The sequence below is a fragment of the Gasterosteus aculeatus genome, chromosome 21 (assembly GCF_964276395.1).
Source record: "Gasterosteus aculeatus chromosome 21, fGasAcu3.hap1.1, whole genome shotgun sequence".
In the NCBI taxonomy this organism is placed as follows: domain Eukaryota; kingdom Metazoa; phylum Chordata; class Actinopteri; order Perciformes; family Gasterosteidae; genus Gasterosteus; species Gasterosteus aculeatus.
In genome coordinates this window covers 3,811,813-3,838,504 of record NC_135708.1, presented here as the reverse complement: position 1 = coordinate 3,838,504, position 26,692 = coordinate 3,811,813, and the positions used below count along the sequence as shown (strand labels likewise).

Genomic DNA, 26,692 nt, shown 5'->3' with positions numbered 1-26,692 from the left:
AAAAAGAATGACCAGTCTGTTTGGCACAACATACATATGCGAGCAAACATTTTCTCTGTGAACTCTGAACAAAAGCAGATTGAGAACCAAAATGAGCGACAGCCATCTCTGTGATGTCCTTCACATCTCAACCAGCAAACTTACTCGTGACCTGCCAGCCGTCCTTCAGTCCAGAGCAGCATCACTGCTCCCATTAAGTGCAACACTGTTCCCATTGTAGGCGAGTTCAAATATATTACACAGTATTCATGTGTTCAAAAGCCCAATTACTTAATAAATGCAGTCAATTAAAGTTGATCACATTTTCTAAAACACGTTAGCTGATGAATCATTTGCATAAGTAGGTTAAATAAAGCCTTCCCTCTTTATACAGGGCTGTGAAGGGGGTCCCCATCCTGACGAAGAAGCAATCTGAGGATGAGCTGCCAACGCTTTTTGTAAAAAAAAAATGAAAACCCATTAATGGAGAGATGTGATTTATGCAGTTTTTTCTGTAAGTATAATAAATTATCAAGCATAATTGACCTACATTTGATTGATTGATTTGTATTACTGTTAATACACTAGAGGTGATATACCTTAACTTTAGTGAGCGGCTCAACCTTTCGCATATTTTTCTGTCTGTGGCCCTCAGTGAAAAAAGTTTGGACCCTCCTGCTTTAATACGTGGAACACTTCCTGCATCTCGCTCTCGCTCGCCCCTCGCGTCCAGTAGTCGTATTACACTGTTTAACGTTCCCGTCTTCCTCGGTGGTTTGATTTAACGGTCTCACTTCCGCCCCGCTGCTCTCGCTCGCCCCCTAGTGTGATAACCGGCACTCCGCTTGTTGTTGCGCAACCGCACCGCCGTTCCTTCCCTGCACCCCCCTCGTCTCCCCCCCTCTCTCCCTCACCCCCCTCTGTGCTCACACACACACACACACACACACACACACACACACACACACACACACACACACACACACACACACACACACACACACACACACACACACACACACACACACACACACAGGTTTTGATTGCTTGTTTAGTGAGTAGGTTTAAAATAAGTGTTATGGGGATTGTTGGTTGCAGTTATAGGTGATCTTGATCGGTGTTCCTGTGAGTTAATAAACCCTGTTATACTTTAAAGAACCGTTTTCCTGTGTTTACTTGTGCATTTATATGGTGACCGTTGACATACATCGCCAGTGCTCGAACTTAACTCCTTCCAACATCTTCACTCTCAAGGAGTGAATATTAATTATGAGACTTGATTTATAGTATTGGTTATTGGTCCCTGTTAGCTCAGGGTGGTGCCCCGTTATTTATTCATTCTGAGAAGTATCTTAGTGATTACTAATAATTCTATTAATGTCCATAAGTTAGTTCCTCATTTGCTAGTAACCTAATACGACCCCCTAGCCGCTCCCAACACTTCTCATCCAACCACAATCACATTCACTCCATCCGGATGGCAACATTTATCTGGATAGGGTGTTTTTGGTATGTTCTGTTCATTTCTACGATATAGTTGATACTAATTCCAGGTCCACCATCAGCTGTTGGTTCTTCACTGAGCGTCTGTGGCCGACTGTCACCTGTAGCTTCAACAAGTCCACTCTTATCATCCAGGGAACCGTCTCTCAGTGCAAAGCACCAAAAGCAGGTGAAGCTGAACTCCTTTAAAACACCAAACGTTCCTCCTGTGATGATCCATCAAGACGCTTTGAACAGATTGTTTCTCTGACTGTTTGTCTCTTAATAATAATGTCTGGACTAAAGGACAAACACACACTGGAGGCAGAGGACCAGCATCTAAATATCCAAGTGTTGTTTGAGTTGTTAAGAGCCCACAAACCTGCAGCGTGACCACGTTGACTCATATCAACCCACCATGATGCCGTCAACGTGTCAGGAGACACTGTCCTCTCTTATAACGTGGAGACAAGACAAAGCTCCAGAGAAACAAGGCTTTCATCACCTTCCTCCCTGTTCAGGCTCATCCTGGCTACTGTTCCTCACTACTTCTGTCTGTGTCGATGGTCTCATGTGGGACACAAACAGTTTGATGAGTCTCTGGTAGTTTGAGGTCAGCTTGGTGTGTCAGGGTCTTATTAACCAGGCTGACAGTGGGACAGAGAAAAGGTTTCCAGCCCTACCTCCTCTACCAGACTGATGGTCTGTGGCTGCAGCCTCTTCATACCTGAGAGTCTCCAGTCTCCAGTGAGGATCCGCTAGTCCAGCAGACAGCAGCTTCACTCCTGAGTCTCCTGGATGATTGTAGCTCAGGTCCAGCTCTCTCAGATGGGAGGGGTTGGAGCTCAGAGCTGAGGCCAGAGAAGCACAGCCTTCCTCTGTGATCAGACAGCCTGACAGCCTGGAGACACACAGAATAAGACACATGTCACATGATCTGAGGGAGCTGTGAGGGCTGGAAGGTCACTGCAGTACTGAGATACTATCAGGTACAGAGGGGTCACATTAACATGGTTACTGACTGGTTTCCAGTCACAACTAAACACCCACTAATGTACATCAACAACCTGATAACATTACTACTAACTCTATAATGTAAAATATTTACAATATATTGAAAATAAACATTTTATGGAAATAGTTGGAAAATACATATTTGATTTAAATCATGGAAGCAGAAAGAATCTTATGAAAGTCCGAAATGTACCATGGATGTAAATAAAGACACCAAGTGGACTTTAATTGAATCCTGACCTGAGAGTCTCCAGTTCACAGTGTGGACTCTTCAATCCAGCAGAAAGCAGCTTCACTCCTGAATCCTGCAGGTGGTTGTTACTCAGGTCCAGCTCTCTCAGACTAGAGGACTGGGAGCTGAGAACTGAGGACAGAGCGTCACAGCTTCTCTCTGAGAGGTTACAGACACTCAGTCTGAAGAGACAACAATAAACAAGAAAAATAACATTTGTATTCATATTGAATCCTCTGATGATGAGTTTGGACTAAAATACGATCAGTTAGAACATGAAAAAACATGTTCAGTGAAAGTGTTTACAATTGATTTTGTTCTACATAGAACAAGGAGGTTTATTGTGCTCTGTTTACAGGAATTACTGTGGTATTAATATCAGGATGAAGCAGGGATATTTATTGTTGTTTATTAGTTAAATTCAAAGTTAGGCTTCTCTATCCTCCTTCTGACTCCTTCCATAGAAAGAAAGAGAGAACAAAGTGAGTGTAAATGTGGAATGAATCTTCATCAAATCAGAAATAATCAACCATCACTCAGCAGATCATCACTGTAGAGACACACATTAAAATCTTCAGTCTCTTCACACCTCTGCTTTTCATTCATTCATTATATGAAATAGGACATCATAAAGCCTGAATAACAGGAACAACATGATGAACATGTGATGTTTTATTGTGAAAGAACATTGTGTTTCAGACGGTCTATTTTCAAGCTACTATGTGGTAAATATGTCTTGTCTACAAGGTTCTCGTGATGTGATGGAAACACAGATATTAATTCACAAAAAAGACGTTTAGCCCCAAGTTTTGTCTCTAAGATTAGATGCTCTGGTTCCAGAGTTCCCTAGACGCAACATTGAAGACAACCTAACTTAATCTAACCTGAGCGTCTCCAGTTCACAGTGTGGACTCTTCAGTCCAGCAGAAAGCAGCTTCACTCCTGAATCCTGGAGGTGGTTGTTACTCAGATCCAGCTCTCTCAGACTAGAGGACTGAGAGCTGAGGACTGAGGACAGAACGTCACAGCTTCTCTCTGAGAGGTTACAGCCACTCAGTCTGAAGAGAGGGATGAAGAAGAAGCAGTAAGTAGAAAAGACGGCAGCGTGTTTAAGTCCTGATGTATGAATCTGATTCTCTCTGTACTTACAGAACTTTGTTGGAGGCTTTGACCACTGGCAGCAGCCTCAGAAGAGCCTCCTCTGAAGCAGAGAATTTCTTCAGGTCAAACACCTCCAGATCTTCTTCTGATGACAGTAAGATGAAGACCAGAGCTGACCACTGAGAAGGAGACAGTTCATCTGTGGAGAGAGGTCCTGATCTAAGAAACCATTGGATCTCCTCCACTAGAGAAACATCATTCAGTTCATTCAGACAGTGGAACAGATTGATGCTTTTCTCTGGAGACACATTCTCACTGATCTTCTCCTTGATGTAGTGGACTGTCTCCTGATTGTTCTGTGGGTGATTTCCTGTCTGTGTCAGCAGACCTCGTAGGAGAGTATGATTGGTCTCCAGGGAAAGACCCAGGAGGAAGCGGAGGAATAAGTCCAGGTGTCCATTAGGACTCTGTAAGGCCTCGTCCACAGCACTTTGGTAGAGACACATTGGTTCAGGTTCGTCTTTAGAGGCTTTAGACACCAGGGAGGTTATTTGTTGTTCTGACAGCAGATTGACACCAGAGCTGAAGAAGGTCAGATGGACATGAAGAGCAGCCAGAAACTCCTGAACACTCAGATGGACGAAGCAGAACACCTTGTCCTGGTACAGTCCTCTCTCCTCTCTGAAGATCTGAGTGAACACTCCTGAGTACACTGAGGCTGCTCTGATATCGATGCCACACTCTGTCAGGTCGGATTCATAGAAGATCAGGTTGCCTTTCTGCAGCTGATCAAAGGCCAGTTTTCCCAGAGACTCGATCATCTTCCTGCTCTCTGGACTCCAGTGTGGATCCGTCTCAGCTCCTCCATCGTACTTGACCTTCTTCACTTTGGACTGAACCACCAGGAAGTGGATGTACATCTCAGTCAGGGTCTTGGGCAGCTCTCCTCCCTCTCTGGTCTTCAACACCTCCTCCAGAACTGTAGCAGTGATCCAGCAGAAGACTGGGATGTGGCACATGATGTGGAGGCTTCGTGAGGTCTTGATGTGAGAGATGATCTTGCTGGCCTGCTCCTCATCTCTGAACCTCTTCCTGAAGTACTCCTCCTTCTGGGGGTCAGTGAACCCTCTGACCTCTGTCACCATGCCAACACACTCAGGAGGGATCTGATTGGCTGCTGCAGGTCGTGTGGTTATCCAGAGGCGAGCAGAGGGAAGCAGCTTCCCCCTGATGAGATTTGTGAGGAGCACATCCACTGAGGCCGACTCTGTGACATCAGTCAGGATCTCATTGTTGTGGAAGTCCAGAGGAAGTCGACACTCATCCAGACCGTCAAAGATGAACACAACCTGGAACTCTTCAAACCTGCAGATTCTTGCTGCTCTGGTTTCACTGAAGAAGTGATGAACAAGTTCCACCAAGCTGAACTTCTTCTCTCTCAGCACATTCAGCTCTCTGAAGGTGAATGGAAATGTGAACTGTATGTCCTGGTGGTCTTTGTCTTCAGCCCAGTCCAGAGTGAACTTCTGTGTTAAGACTGTTTTCCCAATGCCAGCCACTCCCTTAGTCATCACGGTTCTGATTGGTTCCTCTCCTCCAGCTGAGGCTTTGAGGAGGTCTTCTTGTCTGATGGTTGTTTCTGGTCTGGCTGGTCTCCTGGATGCTGTTTCAATCTGTCTGACCTCATGTTCTTCATTGACCTCTGCAGTCCCTCCCTCTGTGATGTAGAGCTCTGTGTAGATCTCATTCAGAAGGGTTGGGTTTCCTGCTTTAGTGATCCCCTCAAACACACACTGGAACTTCTTCTTCAGGTTGGATTTGAGTTCACGCTGACAAACTGCAGCAGGAAGTCCTGGATGAAGACAACAAAGAAGATCCATGAGTCAAAGAACAGATTTCATCATGTCCTTTCCTCAGAGAATGACTATGAATATATTCTGTCCGTCTCTTGAAACATCAGTGAAGGTCTCATTAATCAGCATGGTAAGTCTGTAGAGAAATCCTCTTACTGCTCTGCAGACGCTCAGCCAGCTCCTCCTGCTTCATTCTCCTCAGGAAGTGCACTGAGATCTTCATAAAGGCCTCTCTGCTCCTCTTCTGCTCTTCATCCTGCACCTCCTCATCCTCTTTCTCTAAGCATTCTGGGTAATCTATACTCAAAACCTTCTGGATCTTCTTCAGCTCGTTCTTCACAAAAGTGAGGATGTTCTCCTCCAGCAGCTGGAACAGAACATTCTATGAATGACACCAACTAGAACATGGAAGCCACCATCAGGTCCATGTTGGACAGACGGACAATCCACTGGTCTACAAAGTGCAGCATGGAGATGATGGTGAACTGAGAGATGTTAAAGTAGTTGTACATGTACACACCATGAAGATGGAGTCCAGGTGTGTTTGATGCTGCTGGGCAGACGGACCTGTGGGAACCTCTGAGCTCTCCTGGTCCTCTCTGTGGAGGAACATGAACCATCAGCTCACATGGTGTTTGGACCATCAACACAACATTAGTTAAAGATATTGGCTTCTGTCATGATGGATCATGATGAAAACCAGATGCTGAAGACTGTCGATGATGACGGACAGTTTATTAGTTGAGTGACAGTTAGTCATCAGTTTCATCTGGTTTTAGTTCTTACTGTGGGTCATAAAAACAACGTCTGCAGACCTCTGCATCTGGTACAAAGTCCTATGGAACTACTCCAAACCTCTTTAGTCCGTCCCCTGATCTCTAGAAGTCTCCTTAGATCTTCTGAAACTAGTCTTTGGACCTTTTCACAGAGTCTACTGACGATACTTTGTCCAAACCTCTGCATGGAGTCCAGAGACCACGTCAGCTGGTCCACAGAGCACTGAGCTTATTCTAATCACATGTTCAGTCCCAGTCATCTGTCTCCAGAAACCTGAGGCTGTCTCCAGATGTGACCTCTGCTGATCCTGATGTGGAGGAACTAGCTCACATTGTGTTTACATCTGAGGATGTTTACAGTTAATGATGCACACTTAAACACACACAGACCAGTTAGATGATGGGTGTCTAACTCAAGGCCCGAGGGCCAAATCTGGTCTGCCGGGGGTCCAATGCAGCCCGCTGGATGACTTTACTATTGTGAGAATTACAAAGACACAAATAGCTTTTCTATAAAAGTAGCTGCTATTCCTAATCAGTCCACTGGGGGTCGCACTCTGTGAGTGAGCGCATGTGTTAGACCAGGGGGACCAGGGGCCTCATTTATAAAAGCTTGCGTAGGATTTGCTCCAGAAGTGTCGTACGGATGAAACGTAGGACGTGCGGACGCACAGAAATATTCAGACTTATAAAACGTCCTACGCAGTTTTCCCTTAATAAATCACAATCACTTCTAAATGCAGCGCAGCTTTTGCGGCTTCATGTCACGCCCACAGTTGCCCATATATAGTCTGTGGAACGCCCACAAATTAATATTCATCGATTGCGAAATCATGACAAACACTGAGAGGAAAACGAATAAACGTAACTTCACTCAGTGTGAAGTGGAAATGATCATTGGGAGGTGGGAAGGAGAAGTAAGATGCTCTTTGGAGGACACAGTGTGGACATCACTGATGCCAACAAGGCACCTGAGGGGCAAAAGGTTGCAGAGCAACGCTGCAGCCTCACGACCTCGGACCCAAATAAAGAAAAACTGGTCTGACATCAAAGTGGAAGCAAAGAATCGTTTAGTGCGCCATCGCCAACGTGTGTCTCCACGGGGGGGAAAGGGACACCGGAGCTGTCCCCTCCTGATGAGAGACTGGGGGCAGTGATTGGGGATCGGGGACAGGGTCTGGGCCAACATCGGCGTCAGGGGGTCGAGGCACGTTTGGAAGCTGTGCCACATTATGTAGCACAGCACATGCAGCACGATGTTTCACACCTTTTCAGGAGTAAACAACAACCTCCCTCCAGTGCAGTCGAGGCAGCGCCATCGGCCCTTAAACAGGCCGATGGTGCGCTGCACTACAGCGCCAATCCTTCCATGTGCCACGTCTCCTAAGAGCGAAGATCAGCCATCAGCGTCATTACGCATTGTGACGGCATCATGGCGTTTTAATACCGTCCATCTGATTGCATCTGACAAGCAACAGCTGTTTAGAGGATGAATTTAATAACATGCCGATATTATTGCAGAACATATTTCACTTTTCTTTTTGAAAATGTGTTAATTTGTATTTCTGTTTGTTTTACGCTGCAGATCAAACGGGTGTTCGTGTTATTTATGAGAGGCAGTATTGGCATTTCTTTTACAACAGTCTAGTTTTACACACTTTCACACACGTTTGCGTGTTTCTTGCATTTGCCGACGGTTCTCATTTCACCCGTTTTTGTGCGTACGCGTGGGTCCGAGCTTGCGTGAAGGACATTTTTCCGTCAAGTTTGCTTTTTATAAATACCAATTATTGCGTAGAGAGCGGCGTACGCCTTCTTTTGTGCGTACGCAACGTTTATAAATGAGGCCCCTGGTCCTTCACCAACGCAGTGCTGGTAGATCACCTAACATTGAAGAAAGAAGCACGTCAGGTCACCACGCATGCATCAGTGCAAGTCATGGAGTGAGGTAACGACCAAGAACGTCTGCAGTAACTTATTGTTGCTTGTTTCTTTACATGGATTCGTTTTGTGCTCCCGGTCTGCAGCGCTGTTGTTCCCTTGGTTACCGCTGCTGCTTGTTGTCATTATTCGGGCGATCGCCATGACTTGGATTGAAGCGTTGATGACAAGTAGCTTGCGAGCTGATAAAGTGTGGGCTCCCCTGTGTTAGACCTTTTAGACCACAGCGTTCCTCCAGGCAGCAGCGCCCACTTGGAAATGACGGCCCCCCCGTCGACCGGACCATCGTCTAAGATTTTACTGGTCCGGCCCACTTGAGATCAAAGTGGACAGTATCTGACCCAAACCTAAGATGAGTTTGACACCCTGGAGTTACATGAAGATAATGAGTTCTGTCATGATGGATCGTCATGGAAACAACACGTTAAACAATGAACAAACATTTATGTAATTCATGACTGAGGATCAGAACAGTTCTTCGTCTGTTTAAGAACTTACTCTGGGTCATAAGAACGGCGTCCATCTTTGAAGTCAATCCATCGATTATTAGACTGATCACTCTTCATGGACAAACATCTGGGTTCAGGAGACTTTCCTCTCTGCTGATGTGAACTGAAAGAAACACTGAGATTACATCATCATCTAATCATGAAGCATCAGCTCACATGGTGTCCGTCTTCACAGAGACCAAAACAAGGTAAAGGTCCATGACGTGAGGTCTGGATGTGGACCACATGACTCCCTGTAGTGGTTTAGGTCTACTGGTCCTGCTGGTCCCACTGAGAATCAACAGCTCAGGCTTTCAGCTCATTGTTTTCTTCACCAGTCAGTTTGGTTTAGTCCCAACAGGTCTCACCAAGTCCTCCATGGAGCTCTCCCTCCCTCACTGGACTCTGCTGAAGGGCCCTGGAGCAAGAAACCCAGAACCTCCACCAGAGAGTCTGGTAGAAACACCTCATCATCAGCCTGAGACCCTCACCTTGCATCAACAGAGGGACCAACGTCTTTGAAGAGTAGAGGAGGATTCATAGACTGGTTACTCTTCATGGACACACAGCTGGGTCCAGGTCCAGGTCCTGGTCTCTGATGGATCCTGGTCACACATGTAGAAGCAGAGTCAGTGAGTCAGAGACGTTGGGACAAGGAGACGAGTGGAGGACAGTTGGAGATGGTCCTCTCACCTCTGAGCTTTGGTCTGGCTGTCATGTTCCCCACACAGAGGGGCTTCAGAGGGAGGGACTCCGTCCTCTGGGTCCTCAGCCTGATTCATAGCAGAGTCCACACCTTCACACCTTCACAACAACCTGCTGGGAGAGCTCACACGTTATTATCTTCATCAGGACAAACACACAGAGCTCATTCACCTCAACACTAAAACTCTCATGGGACACTTTGTGTTGTTGTCTTGAGACAACGTGTCAAGAGACGTCATTTTAAATTCTCATTCTATAAATGTTGTGTTTCTTTTAAGCGCTTTCCTTTGGCAGGAGGCAGCGATCCATCAGGACGTTATTTATGTTAAAAAAATAATTATTTCATGAATTGACATGCTGAATATCAATATTAAGAATATCAAACTCTATATGCAAGTAAATGAAGCATTGTTTATCCCACAGACAGTCAAACAGATGCCAGGTAAAAAAGGCGTGACACTCGTGAGGTGACTCGTGACACTCGTGAGTTCTTGTCGTGAGGCGTGAACCTCGGCGTGACACTCGACTCTCCCTGACTCCCATCATCACTGACAACACCATCCTGTAGATACGCTCTACAACATCAGGAGAACACGTCCTCTTCTCACTCAGAAGGTACTGATTCAGGCTCTTGTCATCTCCCTCCGGGACTACTGTAACTCTCTCCTGCAGGTCTCCTGATACCACCATTCCACCTCTGCAGCTCATCCACAATGCAGCAGCTCCACTGCTCTTTAACCTTCCTAAGTCCTCTAAACATGGTACTCACGTACCGTGCTGTGAATGGATGGGGTCCAGCTTACATCCAGGACCTGGTCCAACCCGACATCCCGCACTTACATTGGACTTATAATGGTTCTTATCTACAGCAAGTTGTAAAGTGGCCTCCTGCTAGCAAGAAATCAATTGACTTTTACAACTTTGATCATTCATCAAGACTTTGTTTTTATTAGATAACATAGAAATAAATGATTCTCTTCTCCCGAACTAGTTACAATGAAATATTCCACAAGAGTGTTGCTCGGTGTACCGGTACTAGAAATACTAGCGACGTGTCGGTCGCCAACGAACCGGCTCTGAGAGCGACTCTTTGACGCGAACGACGGGAGCCGCTTTGTTTCTCTCTCTCTCTCAAGCCGCATTTGATTGGTCAATATGTGTGGGGGCGTGTCTCTCTCTCAAGCCGCATTTGATTGGTCAATATGTGTGGGGGTGTGTCTCTCTCTCAAGCCGCATTTGATTGGTCAATATGTGTGGGGGTGTGTCTCTCTCTCAAGCCGCATTTGATTGGTCAATATGTGTGGGGGCGTGTCTCCCTCTCAAGCCGCATTTGATTGGTCAGTATGTGTGGGGGCGTGTCTGCGTTGAGCACAGGGCGGAGGGGCGGGACTTACACGCACAGCAGCAGCGAACAGGAGGGAGGAGTCAAGAGAGAAACAGAGCGAAAGTTACGAAAGTGAGTGTCAACAGGAAACGCAGCAAAATCTGGACACATGTCAATGACATTGATCCATCTAATGCAGAATGTAGAGTCTGCAAGACTAAAATCTCTATCTTCTCCAAAACAGGGCAGATAATTTCAGAGAGAAGAAACAGGATCAGCCCCTCAAAGCGGAGCCACTTGGTCTCAATGTAAATCTTCCCTGAAGGACAAAACTCTGCATGCTGATTTTTTTTCTTTTTGTTTTACACATTTTAATTTATATTTTGTTGTGTGAATCTGTAAGCTTCTGTATGTTGTTTCACTTTAAATTTGTTAAGTATTAAACAGTTTAAAATAATTCAAAGTTAGTTAAGTTCATTTTTAAATAGTTAAACGTTTGTTTTTGCACTAATTCATTTTTTTATCACTCTGTAGAATGTATAAATAAAAGTATTTATATAAAAACATTTGACAGTGGTTTTTTTACATTAGTAATTCATATTGCGCATAATTTTACATTATTGTTGGTGATAAATTAATTTAAGCACCAAAAAATCAGAAGAGCCATTTGGGAGCCGAAAGAGCCGGTTCTCTAAAAAGAGGCGTAATTCCCATCACTACCGGGTAAAAGAGGACGTCTGCTTTGTCTCAGACTTCTGGCCCTGATCTGCTTAGAGGGCGTGGCATCACGTGAGGGGCGTGTCCTCAACTGTGTTGCTTTCAGGAAACGTCGGCACTGTGAGAACTATGAATCCACACTTTCTATCCACCATGTTCACATTTTAACTTTGATAAACACGACCTTTTTAAACAGATGTGAGGAAAGAGAAGAACGTTTAATCTCACAGAACCAAAACACGTGATGGTGGGCTCGACATGTGGACGTAAAACCGGACCAGAACCAGTACCGGAAACCATTATTTAGGGTTTATATCATGATAAAATACATCAACGCGTTATCTTTTTTTTATTCGGCAGAGTCCTGACTACAATAAGCTGGAATCCACATTAAAATACTCCAAACACACCTTTAGCTGGTGGGGAAGAGTCACATATGACGTGCAGGTTTGTCCACAACCTTTGGACCGAGTGGGACATTTTGTCGGTGCTTGAAGCTCGCGGACGTTGGAGCCAAAGAACAGCAGCGAATCGGTGGATTATGAATCATTGAGTGAGACAAAGCCTGCAGAGTTACTGTGAAACACACAGCGAGCCAGCAAAGACACACACACACACACACACACACACACACACACACACACACACACACACACACACACACACACACACACACACACACGTCTTACCTCTGCCGCTTCTCACGGGAATTATGGATTTAATCTGCTGTTTCTGCAGTGAGGAAAGTCCCCGAGCCGCTTCACTTCCTGCTTCATGTGTGAGACGTGAAACCGCCTCTTTCTCATGAAGAGTGGAAGTTATGTTGACTTCTTGAGGTGTGCGCATGCGCAGGCTCCCTGGTCGTTTGGTGCAGTGACGTCATGAACCCTGTCGGTGTCTTCTTGTCAAAGCGACCAGCGACCTTATCTGGTTTCACTGGAGACTTTTGTGGCGTCTGACGTGAAAGCTCGTGTTGTTCTGCAGTTTCTGTCCTCAGAGTCTCACAGGAAGTCCGCATCTGGGCGAGAACGGTCATACTACCCGGATGTGACTCGCCCCGCCCATTTCACCCACAATGCATCGGAGCAGACACTTGTGAGAGCCAAATATCCCAGAATGCATTTCACCTCAGCAACAGGCAGCGACGCCAGAGGGAAATAATACAACGTTATATTTAATCCACGTGATGTGACTTTGGGACTTTTCAGGCAACGAGTCAGTTGTTTGAGCGACTCGTCTGTAGTCAGTTTGTCCACATTGAGAACTAGAGCTTGTGAGATGCATGAACTGGTAAAATATATTATAACATTGTTTTGCGTTAAAGCCGTGTCTCCAGTGTCCTGTATTTGACCCTGATGTGCAACGAACAACATGTTACAGAACGATAGTTTGCAGCTGTGTCCTGAGAAGGGAGCGTGGTCGACTCGATCTCATAGACCAGCGATTCCCAAAGTGTGTCGCAAAGGTACTGCAGGTGGGCCGCGAGAGGTCATTTACAATAAATAAATAAAAAATGTAATTTTCAATTTTGAAAAGTTTGAAATTATTATAAAAATATTTATGATGCGGCACATTAGTTATGTGAAACATTAGTTGATGAAGCACAAACAATTTAAACGGACAGAAATAATAATAAAACAATAAGGCTCTCGCTGGAAACGGCTGCTCTTGTCCGCCTGTCGTTGTTCAACAAACGCGGCGCCCTCTTGTGGTATTAAAGTCAATATACCGCATTTTCAAGGCGCACTTAAAAGACTTTAATTTCCTCACAAAGCGACAGTGCCTTATAGTCCGGAGCGCCTTATATATATGGATCAATTGGTTAATCGGTTGATCCATACTGGTTGTACACGGCGCTCAAGGTGCTCTGCCAAACACGCCAAAGCTCGTCTACGACGGCGAGATGCTGAGCGGCGCTCAAGCGCGTGAGATATGGAGCTGCTTTCAGGGCGCGTTGGAGAAACAAAGCCGTCGTTCTCGCCGAGCACTTCATGAGATTAAAGAGCGAGAGACGGCGCCCTTTTCTCTACAGCAGCTGAACCATCTTAACGGGGAAATAAGTTATTCTAAAAGCAGCCGAAGATTTAAGGCGTGGTTGGCGAGGGGGGCGGCGGGAGCGGACGCACCTCGCGGCATCGATCGGACCCTGAAAGCACCGTCTCCACCTCCCCATCCACCCGCCCCGACGCCAAACGTTTGACGGCTATGGCGGCAAATCACCAGCCGGTCTGCGAGCTGGACGCATCGGTCTTAATGTGCCGGTAATGATGGTAAATGATGCTTGTAGCTGGTTGTCATCTACGCTCCACTACGGTTACATAAAGGTGGCGTTTGTGTTTTCACAACGTTTTATCTCATAATTTAGACTTTCTATCCCCTTTCTTCAGTGCGGAAATGGGCTTCTATAGTTGTGTGAATGCATCACTCCAGCCAATCCAAAGACGGGGTTTGTAACCAATCAGGTGTAGAGACCATGGTGACTGGCTCCGCCCCCTTACTGTCAGAAAGAACAACAGCGAGCGCGTAGAAAACTCCTTCGAGCGCGAGCAGAGATTCTCCTCGCGAGCAACGAAGGTCTCGATTCGCAAGCGAGCAAATATCTCGCAGATGTTTCATTTTGGTTGAATTCTTACGGTCAATTAATCATTATGTTTTGATCAGAGTTGTGATTAAAGGTTTGGGTGGGCCGCAAAAGATTTTCAGATTTTCAGATTTCAAATTGGGCCGCGGCATTCTTGAGTTTGGGAACCGCTGTCATAGACGCTTCAAAGCAAAGGACTTCTGTTCATGACCTTGGTTCATATCTTATTCGGTACGAAAGTTCCGGATCCACGTTTTTGCTTTATGTCAATTAATAATGATTTGCAGCGGCCACTGAGGAGGATCTTGTGTGTGTGTGTGCTGCCCTCAGCTTCACCTGGGTTCTTATCTCAACCTGCTTTGTAGCTTCTCGTAACTGGCACGGAGAATGTTCTTCACATGTGTATAAAAACTCAGCGTTTTTACTGCTCGGAGACGTCATTACGCCGAGCGCTGAGATACGTGCTGGAGTTTTGGACCTCCTGCTTGCAAGCAACAGTTAGAGCCAGATGTCTGCGGAGAATTGCTCATGTAATCTTTTTCTCTTCTAAATAAATGTTAACTTTTTGACTTTAATTGATCAACGTGCTGCGATTCTTCTCATCAACCAACTCGGGGGGATCGGAGATCCCGACAAGCTCCAGGATGTGGGAGATGTGACGCAGGGCTCCAGACGGACTGTGTACCAGGTTGCACTGGTGCGTCTTTCTTTATTGTCACACACGTATCGCGGCATGAAGTGTGCGTTTTGGAAATGTTGTGTTTTTCAGCGTTTCAGTTCCAAACGTTTTTGATCCTTTCACACATGCACTGTTCCCTGCCGGGCTCTGTCCACATGCACAGTGAAGGCAAACACATGTATGGTCAAAAGAGCGAGAGGTGATTAAAGCCTTCGCCCCTGCTGCAAATATCCATATACTTGATCCGTCACCCAAACTGAGGTGAAAAGCGCGCTGGTTACTAAAGGAATATGTTCTTTCCTTTTCATTTTGCGTCGCTAGCTCAGGCTCGGTCGGCTCTACCTCCGTCTCTGAGTCGGATGCCATCTCTGACGAAGGGCCAGGGCGTGGGACTTTACCGGGAACTGGGGAGACTGGTGGCTCCATGTCTGGGCGATTGTCGCAGCATTGACCGGGAGAGTGTTGGGGGGAACAGGCCTACTTTTCTTTAATAACATCCATGGCTCCATTTCTTTTCATTGTTCCTCGTCTGGTTCGCTGGTGTTCAGGTCACAATTTTAATTACACAGCACGGAGCAGCGTAGGCCTGCAGGAGTATCTGGACCACAGCCAATCAGAGGCAAAGACCCGCCGCATCTCTGCCTCTGATTGGTTTAGACCACCATACGATCCAACCAGGAGTGAGTTCCATCAAAGGAGAACAAAGGCTTCGTTCGTGGAGAGGCAGCGGATGTGAGGACGGGTGCACCAGAGCGACCTGGGAAACATTTTAGTCGTACAAATTCAGGTGAAATTGGTCCCACTGTGGAGCCCTGTGAGGTGTAGTTAACGGTTATACATGAGATATAACTATACTATGACTGGGTGTGAGTTAGGGCTGCAGCTAACGATTATTTTGATAATCGATTAATTGGTCGATTATTTCTGATTAATCGATGAATCTGATAAAAAGCAGCATTAAAAAGATTTAATTCACAACCCTTTATTCTAAAACAGAACTGCAATTTCACATTGCAAAAATGCTTCAAAACATCCACAGGTTGCTCCTTGAAAGTAATAATTTATAAATAAAGAAAAGTACAAATCAGAAAGTTTAACAGGATTTGTTGTCAGAACTTGTTCTCTACTCTGTGCTCACAAACGCCCCCATGTTCACTTAAAGCTTATCCATTAAATGATGTAATAATTATGTTATTATGTAAGTAAATCTATACACCACATCTAAGTACAGCTAATGAAATAACCAAGTGCTATGAGATGAATTTAAAATGGGACTTTAAATCCATCCATATAAATCCATTAGAGGCTTCTTGGTTTTCCGCGCTGGTTTAATGGATCACTGTGTTTCCCTTTACAGGCATAACATTAACTACCGTTTAACACACCGTATGTGCGCCAGCTCATTAGACTACTGTATATGACAGCATTAAAAAGTACAACAAACACACATATATTTGTCAAGAATAACCAAAATGGGACAAATTACGAAATACAAGACAACAGAATGAAAAACGAATGCTCCAAAAACGCCATGTGACTCACAACAACTTCCTCTACGTCGGCTCGGCTCTTTTTTTATTTTTAGGTTTCTGGGTGACTTTTGTTTTCATTAAATATTATAGTTCCTTACGCAGGAGCGCAGACTTGACTCAAACAACTCAGTCTGCAGACTTTGGTTTGCTGCAACGCGACTCCATCGTCCCCCTTCAGCACAGCAGACACACTACATCGAATAAGCATCAGGAAAGCCGCTGCTCCAGTGTTTAAAACCAGAGAGGAACGTATGAGGGGCCGTGAGGGACATTAGTCACAATACCCTCTCACACACACACATGTGAAATGTGCTCATATACACAACTGCAATGCTCTTCAGTTCAGTGGAGAATAGAACATTGCAGTTATCATTGTATAGATCAAGAAGACTCCTGTGAGAACCTCAGTCCGTCCCAGATCGATCATTTTGTCGATTCTGCTACAGGCTCTTTGAGAGTGGCGCTGGACGCTATTGCTCCTCTGGAAAGAAGAATAGCAACAAGAAGGAATTCTGCTCCGTGGTATAACCCTCAAACACGGAACCTAAAGCAAACTGTGCGGAAACTTGAACGATTATGGCGTTCCACCAAATCAGAAGGATCTAGGCTAGTTTGGCAAGACAGCCTTAAAACGTATAAGAAGGCTCTCCGTAACGCAAGAGCATCTTATTACTCATCATTAATAGAGAAAAATAAAAACAACTCCAGGTTTCTCTTCAGCACTGTAGCCAGACTGACAGAGAGTCACAGCTCTGTCGAGCCGTGTATCTCTTTGGACCTCACTAGTAACGACTTCATGAACTTCTTCAATGATAAGATTCTGACTATCAAAGAGAAAATTGATGGTCTCCTGCCTTCAACCAGTGCCAACCTGTCCTCCGATGTAGGAACCTTGGATGCAGCAGTGGGCCCTGATGCCTGTTTGGAGGCCTTCTCTTCCATCAACCCAAATCAACTGACTTCTTCATCTACTTGTCTCTTGGATCCGATTCCGACCAAGCTGCTTAAGGAAGTTTTTCCATAGCACATCCTTATTAGATATTATGAATCTGTCTTTGTTGACAGGACATGTACCACAGTCCTTCAAGGTAGCTGTAATTAAACCTCTTCTTAAGAAACCTACTCTTGCTCCAGAGGTGTTGGCTAACTACAGACCTCTCTAATCTTCCCTTCCTCTCTAAGATCCTTGAGAAATCCGTCGCAAATCCATTATGTGACTTTCTACAAAACAATGCTTTGTTGAGGATTTCCAGTCAGGATTTCGAGTGCATCACAGTACAGAAACAGCACTGGTGAAAATTACGAATGATCTTCTACTTGCATCGGACCAAGGACTCATCTCTTTTCTTGTCTTGCTGGACCTCAGTGCCGCATTTGATACCATAGACCATTGTATCCTGTTGCAGAGACTAGAACATTTAATTGGTATCAAAGGAACTGCACTCGGCTGATTTAAATCCTACCTATCGGACCGATCCCAGTTTGTGCTTGTAAACGGTGAATCCTCAAAGACCACCAATGTTGGTCACGGAGTCCCACAAGGTTCTGTACTTGGACTGATTTTATTTACCCTCTATATGCTTCCTTTGGGCGATCTTATCAGGAAACACCGCATAAACTTCCATTGTTATGCAGACGATACTCAACTGTATCTGTCGATCAAGCCAGAAGAGACGGACCAGCTAGTTAAGACTTCAAGAATGTCTTGGAGACATCAAAACTTGGATGACCGGCAACTTCCTGATGCTAAACTCAGAAAAAACGGAAGTTATCCTGATAGGCCCAGAGAGCCTTCGAAGTGATACAGTTTTTATGGATGGAATTGCTCTGGTACCCAGCAGCACCGTCAGGAATCTGGGAGTTCTCTTCGACCAGGATATGACCTTCAACTCGCATATAAAGAAGACTTCAAGCACTACCTATTTTCATCTACGTAACATATCAAAAATCAGGAACTTCCTGTCTCAAAGTGATGCAGAAAAATTAGTTCATGCGTTTGTCACTTCCAGCCTGGACTACTGTAATTCTTTGTTATCAGGCTGCTCTTATAAATCTCTTAAGCCTCTCCAGTTGATTCAGAATGCTGCAGCACGTGTATTAACAAGAACTAAGAAAAGGGATCATATCACTCCTGTATTAACTTCTCTGCACTGGCTCCCTGTTAAATCAAGAATAGATTTTAAGGTACTTCTTCTCATCTACAAGGCACTTGCTGGTGAGGCACCGTTGTATCTTCAAGAGCTTGTAACACCTTGCTGCCCTACGAGGCAGCTGCGCTCCATAGATGCTGGTTACTTGTTGTTCCTATGGTTTTAAAAAGTAGGCTGGGGGCCAGAGCCTTCAGTTATCAAGCTCCGCTTTTGTGGACCCAGGTTCCACTTTCAGTCCGGGGGGCAGATTCGGTCAGCTCTTTTAAAGTAAAACTTAAAACGTTCCTCTTTGATTGTGCCTATAGTTAGGGCTGGCTGAGGTTAGTCCGGACCAGCCCTTAGTTAAGCTGCTATAGGCTTAGACTGGCGGGGGACTTCTTAGGACACACCGTGCTCCTCTCTCACGCTCACGTTCTACCATAATTGACTAATTCAGCTTCTTATTTTACATATTAATCATATTACTGTACTCGTAAACCAACATTACCCTCTCCTTAAGTCTCTGTGCTCTCCCTCCCCACAGGCTTCTGTGGATGGTGGTTCTATCTGATGGTGGTTCTATCTGATGGTGGTGGTCCCTGCAGTGGTCCTGCTGTGCGCCTGGCTTACTACTCACAATTACTTGAATCATTTCTGTCATATAGTCTCATGTATTATACATTGTTCATTCTGTAAACATGGCATCCATTGTAGTCTGTCCATCCCGGGAGTGGGATCCTCCTCTGACGTTCTCCCTAAGGTTTCTTCCCTTTTCCCTCTTGGACGGGTTTTTTCCTTTTTTGGGGAGTGTTTCCTGTTCCGATGGTGGGTTTCGGGACAGAGGATGTTGTATGTGTACAGACAGTAAAGCCCTCTGAGGCTAATTTGTAATTTGCGATTTTGGGCTGTACAAAAAAAAAAAGAAATGAATTGAATTAGGGGTCTGAAAGTCCAGCGTCCGGTGCCGCCCGCCGCCAACGGCGAGGAGTGGGCCGACTTTGGCGTACCGTCAGCGCCCCCCCCCCCCACTTCGACGGCTGTATTGTTTGCCGGTCGGACCGCCAGCACCGCCGGGTCCATAGCAGGGTAGTCCAAACTGTTTTCCCGAGGGCCACATACAGAAAAATATCCAAAGGACTGGGCCCCTCACTAGATGTGATGTATACTGCCTCACTTCTAATGCACCGATATCGGAAAAATCAATCAAATGCAGGTAAATTAGGTTTGATAGTTGAACATGTGTGAAGAAAAACAGCCTCCATCATAGCTCTCCATCAGTAGATCTCATTTTATTTTTTACTGAAAGGTTGGCAGCTCATTCTCTCAGTGAGCCTCAGATGGGTTCTTGTTAGGTTGTAGTTAGAAACCACGAACTGGACGCCGCGAGTGTGTAAATGTAAATGTGTGGACGGAAACAGAAAATAAAAGAAACGTGTGCTGAACAAACCTGCGGTGGTCCTTCCAGAATCCTAAAATCCACACGCGTCACAAATGACACGGAAAAGCAGAATTTGCCTTTTTCACTTCCTGCGACAGGCAGTCTGCGCTTTTACCTCCGTGCGCCTTGTTTGTACCTCGCCGCGCTTTAACGCGCACATTGCGGAACAAATATGCGTGGGCACAAAAGCGCTGGTCCACGAGGCCCCGAGTGTGCAGCGTTCTGAGCCATGCACCACAACGTGGAAGTCAACACCTTCCCTGTATGTTTGGGTTTCGCCTTTCCAGTCTCCACCACTCAAAGCTCAAAGTGCATGTCGACACCTGCTGCCATTCCAGATGCCACCTGCCCGTCAGGAGCAGAAATAATCCCCAACGGGGAAACATTCAGAGTAATCTGGGGGTCCGTATCCTGCCAGAGGACACTGTCCAATATGGACAGCAGGAGCTGAAGATCGGACTGTTAGGGTCTCTATCTGCTTAGCAGTTTTTACCCGTCTGTGCTTTTGTTTTGTTGTTTTTTTGTTGTTTTGTTGTTTTTTTGCCACTGATCAGGATCAGGGCACCTCGTATTTATTTTGTCAGATGTAGCGCACCAGTTTGCATGTTAATGTCCTGCAGTGTCAGACCCACGGAGTACACGTGACTCGTTTTAATCAGACTCTGGTTATGGTGTCGGGCCTCGGGTTTCCACACCGGAACTGCTTTATCCCCTGACAGACGTCGGTGGAGTTTCCCTCCCGACTCCAGTTGAGCCCGAAGAGCACTTTCTGTTCCCCTTTTGACTATTTGCCTTGTTTGTTTTTTTCTTTTTCCCTTCCCAGGTCGTATGGGAAATACAATCATTGGCTACAAATCAAACTGCTGTGCTTGTGCATTTGGGTCGACCTACTACTCCCCCTAACGTGGACGTAACGGATCGGAGGAGAACACACAGAGAATGAGGAAGGACACCGGGAGAACAGAACGCACTGTAGAGCAAACGCTCATATTTATTTTACCCAGTAAGTATTAGGAAGTCTGTATGGAGACGAAAATATGTCATTCCAGCAGTAAAATACTTTCACTTCACTTTTCAATTCACTGCTGATGCATTTGGACCTGACAGTGTGTCTCATGTAGGCTGAGCTGCTCTTGACACGTTTAGGTCCCTGGTCCTCATGAAGTTGTTACACCTTTGCCAATTTGTTAAATTGTCTTGCAAATAAATGCTTTGCTATTTGTTAAAATCCAAATCTTTTCACTTCCACCACTTGTTCTTGGCCCGGCTCCTCCGTCACATTTTACAGCCCATTGTGGCCGCGAGTCAAAACGTTTGCCGACCTGCTATAGACCTGTCCTAGGAGGGACATCTATAGACCTGTCCTAGAGGAGGGACATCTAATGGACAACCAAGTACTGCAAGCTAGACTATTATGCAGCTGTAGACACAACACAGGGTCCCTGGGCCTGAGAAGGGAAGAAAAGGAGTTTAATAAAGCTATTAAATGGGACTAAAACTACTTACATTTTAGTCTAGTTTTCGTCAACGAAAACTAGACTAAAACTAAGAAGGATTAAAATGACTAAATGTGACTAAAACTAATATGCATTTTTCGTCTAAAACTAAGACTAAATCAAAAATAGCTGCCAAAATGAACACTGTAACTTCACTTCCTGCCTTGTCCTATGATTGGCTGCCGTGTCATGATTGTTTCCCCCTGTGTCCAATCACCTGCACCTCCCAGTGTATTTAAGCCGTGTGCGTCTCGTGTCACGTCATTGATGAATGTTCTGGAAGTTCAAGTCTGAGGCCACATTTACACATATTTACAGTATTTACAGAAACAAATATTTCTGCCCCTCTGTTTTCAAAAAAAGTTTCTGTTCATATGAACCCTCATAAATACGTCTCCAAGCGCCATCATAACTACGCCAAACTTGTAGTCAGCAGTGTAACGAGAAGGATAAAGACAAACCAATCAGAATTCTCAAAACCAACAACAAGTCGCATACTGTGACGTTTGACAACCTAAAACTCCGTTGGACCGAGTTCACACGCAAACACAAAATCTGAGTTTTCAGAAATCTCCACTTTGGCCGGAGTTTTTAGAAATGATCGTTTTCCGTGATAAAACCTCCGTTTTTGTGTAAATGAAAGGCCAAAAGGTTTCCCCATCGTGTCAACGGGGTCTGAGGGTTCCTGGTTCCTGTCAGCATTTTTCTCCCTTGGCCTTTTTTTGATTTGAAGTCTTGACTACCAGTCTTTTAGTTTGCCAAAGCTCTGCGTCTGGGTCCTGCCTTCCCCGCCACGTGACACGGGGCAGTGACCTTTTCTTTGGTCTTACTTAAATGCACAGAGGATGTATTAACCACACATCTTCTAGCAATGCGCTCAACTGGCAGAAATGATGCTATATGACGTGTCTGTTCCTAAAATACTGGTCCTTCCGTTTAACAATAACCTCGTATGTGATTGGAGGACCCTTAGACTCCTCGTCCAATCACGTGTGAGGTCATAGGCATGACTCAGACAGCAGTACTTGCAAGACGAGCATACAAACAGTGTGTTACTATATTCAGAAGAACTGTATCTCCAGTTCCTTTGTTTGGTTTTTGCTGCTTCGTGAATAATGGCGGGACGACGTCTCGCGTTCAACTCGCCTTCAACTCCTCTCCGCGGTCACCAACTTTCGGCCTATCCGCAGACAGACAAGAAGAAGCTGCTGAATGCTCTCAGTGGATCGTCTCGTCAACGCCAACAACAAACTGCTGATATCAACGAGCGGTTCGCTCCACTGGAGCGTTCGGGACTCTGCGGGTTTCTGTCCATGGAGGAGAGGAACCGACTCAAAGAAGAGGAGACGGGAGCACAATCCCACGATAGCGGTAAGAATACGTTCGATGACTGCAAGCTAAGCTAAAAGTAGCATAGCCTCAAGCTAAGCTAAGAGTAGCCTAGTAGCCTTACGAGTGAGCAGAAACAGCTTTATTAAAGTGTATTTTCTTTGCCGTGTCGTTTACAGGAAGCGCTGCGTCGTCTTCACAACTCTGAGACGAATTATAGGCGCTACGAACCGGAGCAAGGGTCAGATTTAAAGATGCTTTCTTTAGCATTCTGCGGTATAAGGGAATATATACGTATAGATACCGATCATAACTGTACATTTTGTTTTCACAGACTAATCTCGCCTCATAATGAGGCGGTGACCTCGTATTTGCTCCGGGAAAAGTCCAGATTTAGACAACGTCATTGTGTGTAAGTGACACTGTTTCTCCTTCCTTGTTAAATGTTACTGTGACTTGCGTTTGATTTTTTTTGTATTCATACCACACTCATTTAATTGTTTTCCAGCTCCCTGTGAGACGTATTGTGAGACGGGACGCAGGAGCTTCAGGTTCAGCCGGAACACTCATTGCGAGCGGAAGCTGCGAAGGATTCAGCGCGGAGTCAAGCGAGAAGAAAGAGGGTCAGAGTTTATTTGCTGACTTGTTTCAGGTGCATTGATCGATGTGTTGTGTCCGTACGCATCGCACAGTACTGATTCATTGGTGTTTTTACAGCTGCTGTAATCGAGACAAAGTGTGCTGGCTGATGACGAGGTGGAACTCTGGAACTCCACCACCGTGGAGCTCACGTCGGACGGAGGGGACGGCGTTGTTGGCGGGGTCTCGGGGTGGATTGTACGGTCGCCACACACATACGAGGCGCCTGCACAACAGACCTGCCTCGGAAAACACCGCCGTTACCCAAGTGTGGGCAGATCCTCACTTTGTATGTAGTTGTTGTTTGTGTGTTGTTAATAAAGCTCTTTCTTTGCATAAACATGTGGCAAATGTTCATTTTCTCTATAAATTCATTGATGTCCTGGTTGGTATCCTAATAATAGTGTAGTAGCCTACATAGGATAACCATGAAATGAATATACATCATAATATGAATATATAAATAAAATGAGGCGGGTGACCAATAGCGACAGATCTGCCAACCAATCACGAGTGATTGAAAGTTGTGGTTTCATCCAATCATGAACAAGGAAACTCAAGCCTGGTCTGCCCACATGTGGTTTTGATGCCAATCACGAGTGATTTTATTTGTTCGTAAGTTGTGGTTTCATCCAATAAGGAGTAAGGATATTCAAGCCCGCTCGGCTCGGCCACCCGCGGCTTCGCTGCGTTCATATGCTAATTCGGGCCATTCGCACCTCCGCCAGCTCTCGTCCTACGTCATGGTTCATTTCCGACAATTTGTGGCACAGACAAACGCGACGTGCGCAGGTTGCAAATTGTCGGAAATTGTCGGAAATTAGGGAGATTTTCGGGCGTTTACGGGGACGAAAATCTCACTTTTCATGCAGTGGCGACAAAGGACACATGACACACAAGGCTTAAATACACTGGGCGGTGGTGCAGGTTCTTGGACACAGGTGGAAACAATCAGACAATCACGGATGACAGGACAAGGCAGGACAAGTGAAGTTGGACAGAAGGGGCAGGAAACTACAAAATAAAACAGAAAACAAACCCAAACCGTGATAGTACCCCCCCACTCCCCCCTTCAAGGGACAGATCCTAGACAGACTAAAACACACAAGGGCGGGCGGGATGGGCAGAAAACGGACCACAGGATGAGGCGCAGAGGACCAGCGGACGAAGGTCAGGCAGCCTAGGGAACTCCGTTGGGCGGTCCACGGGGGTCGGCCCCGTGGGCGGATGGGAGCCGGGCTCGGGGGTGCCGGCTGCAGGGGGTCGGGCAGCCCAAGGAACGGCAAGTGGCCCGGAGGAAGATCAGGCGACCTGTTTGGAGATTGAGATGGTGAGAATGTACCTGGGAAACGACCTGTGCTTAAACGTTGCCATAATAATATCCCAGACACTAAAGCGCTTCAACACGTCATCCTCGCTTATTCATGTACTGACTACAAGCTACCAAACCATCATCACGACTGCCTAAGCATCCACCAAAGGCACAGTCTTAAGCAACTTGGAGTTGTTTGTGGGGGTGGTCGCCAGAAAGAGGGTTGGACTCAAAAGCGGGATTCAGAGAAAATAAAAGATTTTATTTTGCCAGCAGAGGGACTTGGTTCGGGATCCGTGGCCGGAGAAGATGCTGGAGAGGCAGAGAGGCACAGGGGTCCAGGCGGCAGGAGCGGTACGGTAGATAGAATCCACGCTCGAGGGAGAGGAAAAGATCCGGCTGGCTGGAGGAGTTCCCCCAAGCCGGGGAGGGCAAGAGGGGAAGCCGTCAGGTTCCGGGAAGCAGGCTGGGATGGGACCAAAACATAAAAAAGGGGTCAATGCAAAAAACTCTTTCCTTAGAGAATCGATCTCGGGTGAGAGCTGGCCGAGTTACCACTGGGAAGGCAAAACGATCTGGCGAAGACTGGTGCTCCTGCTGTTCCTTAAGAGGGGTTCCTGACGATGGTAAATGCAGGACAGCTGTGACAGCAGGCAGCCACCAGACTCCGCCCAGGTAACCACGGAAACCTGCTCTCCCAGCCTGAAACAACACCTCCAAAGCCAGTCAGATCATGACACCGTCACCTACCTGCCCGCCTCCGGTGTCGAGCCACGGCACTTACACCGTCACCTACCTGCCCGCCTCCGGTGTCGAGCCACGGCACTTACACCGTCACCTACCTGCCCGCCTCCGGTCTCAAGCCACGGCACTTACACTGTCACCTACCTGCCCGCCTGCCGTGTCGAGCCACGGGACTCAGAGTGATCCGTCTGTTTGGTGCTCTAATAAATGATGTTACCCGATATTGGATCCTGTGGTCTGCATCCCGTGACAGTCTTCCCTGTGCACTTCCTATGTGCAGTTCACTTTTTACTGTGCTTCATGGCCCTTTGAAGACGGGCTGAGTGTCCTAGTGCCTCGGAAGCCTCGCTCGGCCCTTAAACCCACATAGTCTTGTAAATGCAACATTCCTGGAGTCAGAGACTTGGTCATATCGTCATAGCCCTGCAGAGCATTTTCCACAGTTTGATACACAATCAGACTGAACACATAGCATATGTCCTTCCTGTCTTTTGAGCTGCTCAGCCTTTATAAGCTGTCGTTTTGGGCTCCGCATTTACCTCTCGGGGTGAATCCAGATGAACAACATTGTTCAGAGGACTCCGGCTGCTTTCAGGTTTTGCGATCAGCTCACAAGATGTTCCAAATCTTCATATCCCTAGTTCGATCTTACCATCCAAAAAGCAAGATTGAAAAGTAGAAAAGTGCCTTCATTTGTATGCAAATCGTCATCCTCCTTTCTCATTAAAAGGATGTAGGACATGAATCATACAATTATGGACAAAGCTATTTTGTAATAACGTTTAACTACTGACTGGGGACTGTAGAAAGCTTGAAAAAAGAGGACAATATTAATATTATAAGTTATTTACAGCCCAGATGAAGGGTCATTGTCAAGTTATCTCCAGCTCACAATCCAAAGGACACGAGGACAACTCAAAGTTTCTGGCTTAATCACTTTTATTTAGTTTTTCTTTTGCCTTTGTCCATTGATTTGCCAGTTCAGAGTTAGGTTGTAAACCTTTAAAAACAAAGAACATTAATTACCTCTAAACTTAAACATTCACATTAAACATTCCCAAAAAGTTTATAACTGGGTTTACACTTAAATAAACTTCTTATACTTTCAAATTTAATGAAATATAAATAATATATATAGCAAATTCTGACATTTTGATGCTGCAATGATTCACCGTAATCTACTCAGTTTCCCATGCTTTAA

At 45.8% G+C, this 26,692-nt stretch overlaps 1 long non-coding RNA gene and 1 pseudogene across 2 annotated transcripts in view; one reads left to right on the top strand and one right to left on the bottom strand.

The window, feature by feature from the left end:
- The window catches only part of LOC144390331 (protein NLRC3-like), a 78,145-nt pseudogene that overhangs the window by 4,311 nt on the left and 47,142 nt on the right, over positions 1-26,692 (bottom strand). The window contains exons 2-10 of the transcript XR_013454353.1: positions 9,560-9,682; positions 9,358-9,471; positions 8,877-8,990; positions 6,213-6,260; positions 5,818-5,858; positions 3,857-5,660; positions 3,592-3,765; positions 2,716-2,889; positions 2,189-2,362 (exon numbers count right to left, since the gene is read on the bottom strand). The product of XR_013454353.1 is annotated as a protein NLRC3-like (transcript). The remainder of the gene's footprint in view (positions 1-2,188; positions 2,363-2,715; positions 2,890-3,591; positions 3,766-3,856; positions 5,661-5,817; positions 5,859-6,212; positions 6,261-8,876; positions 8,991-9,357; positions 9,472-9,559; positions 9,683-26,692) is intronic.
- On the top strand, positions 22,976-23,419 carry LOC144390402 (uncharacterized). Its single transcript, XR_013454440.1, has 3 exons — positions 22,976-23,037; positions 23,131-23,208; positions 23,305-23,419. It is a non-coding gene; the product is annotated as an uncharacterized LOC144390402 (long non-coding RNA).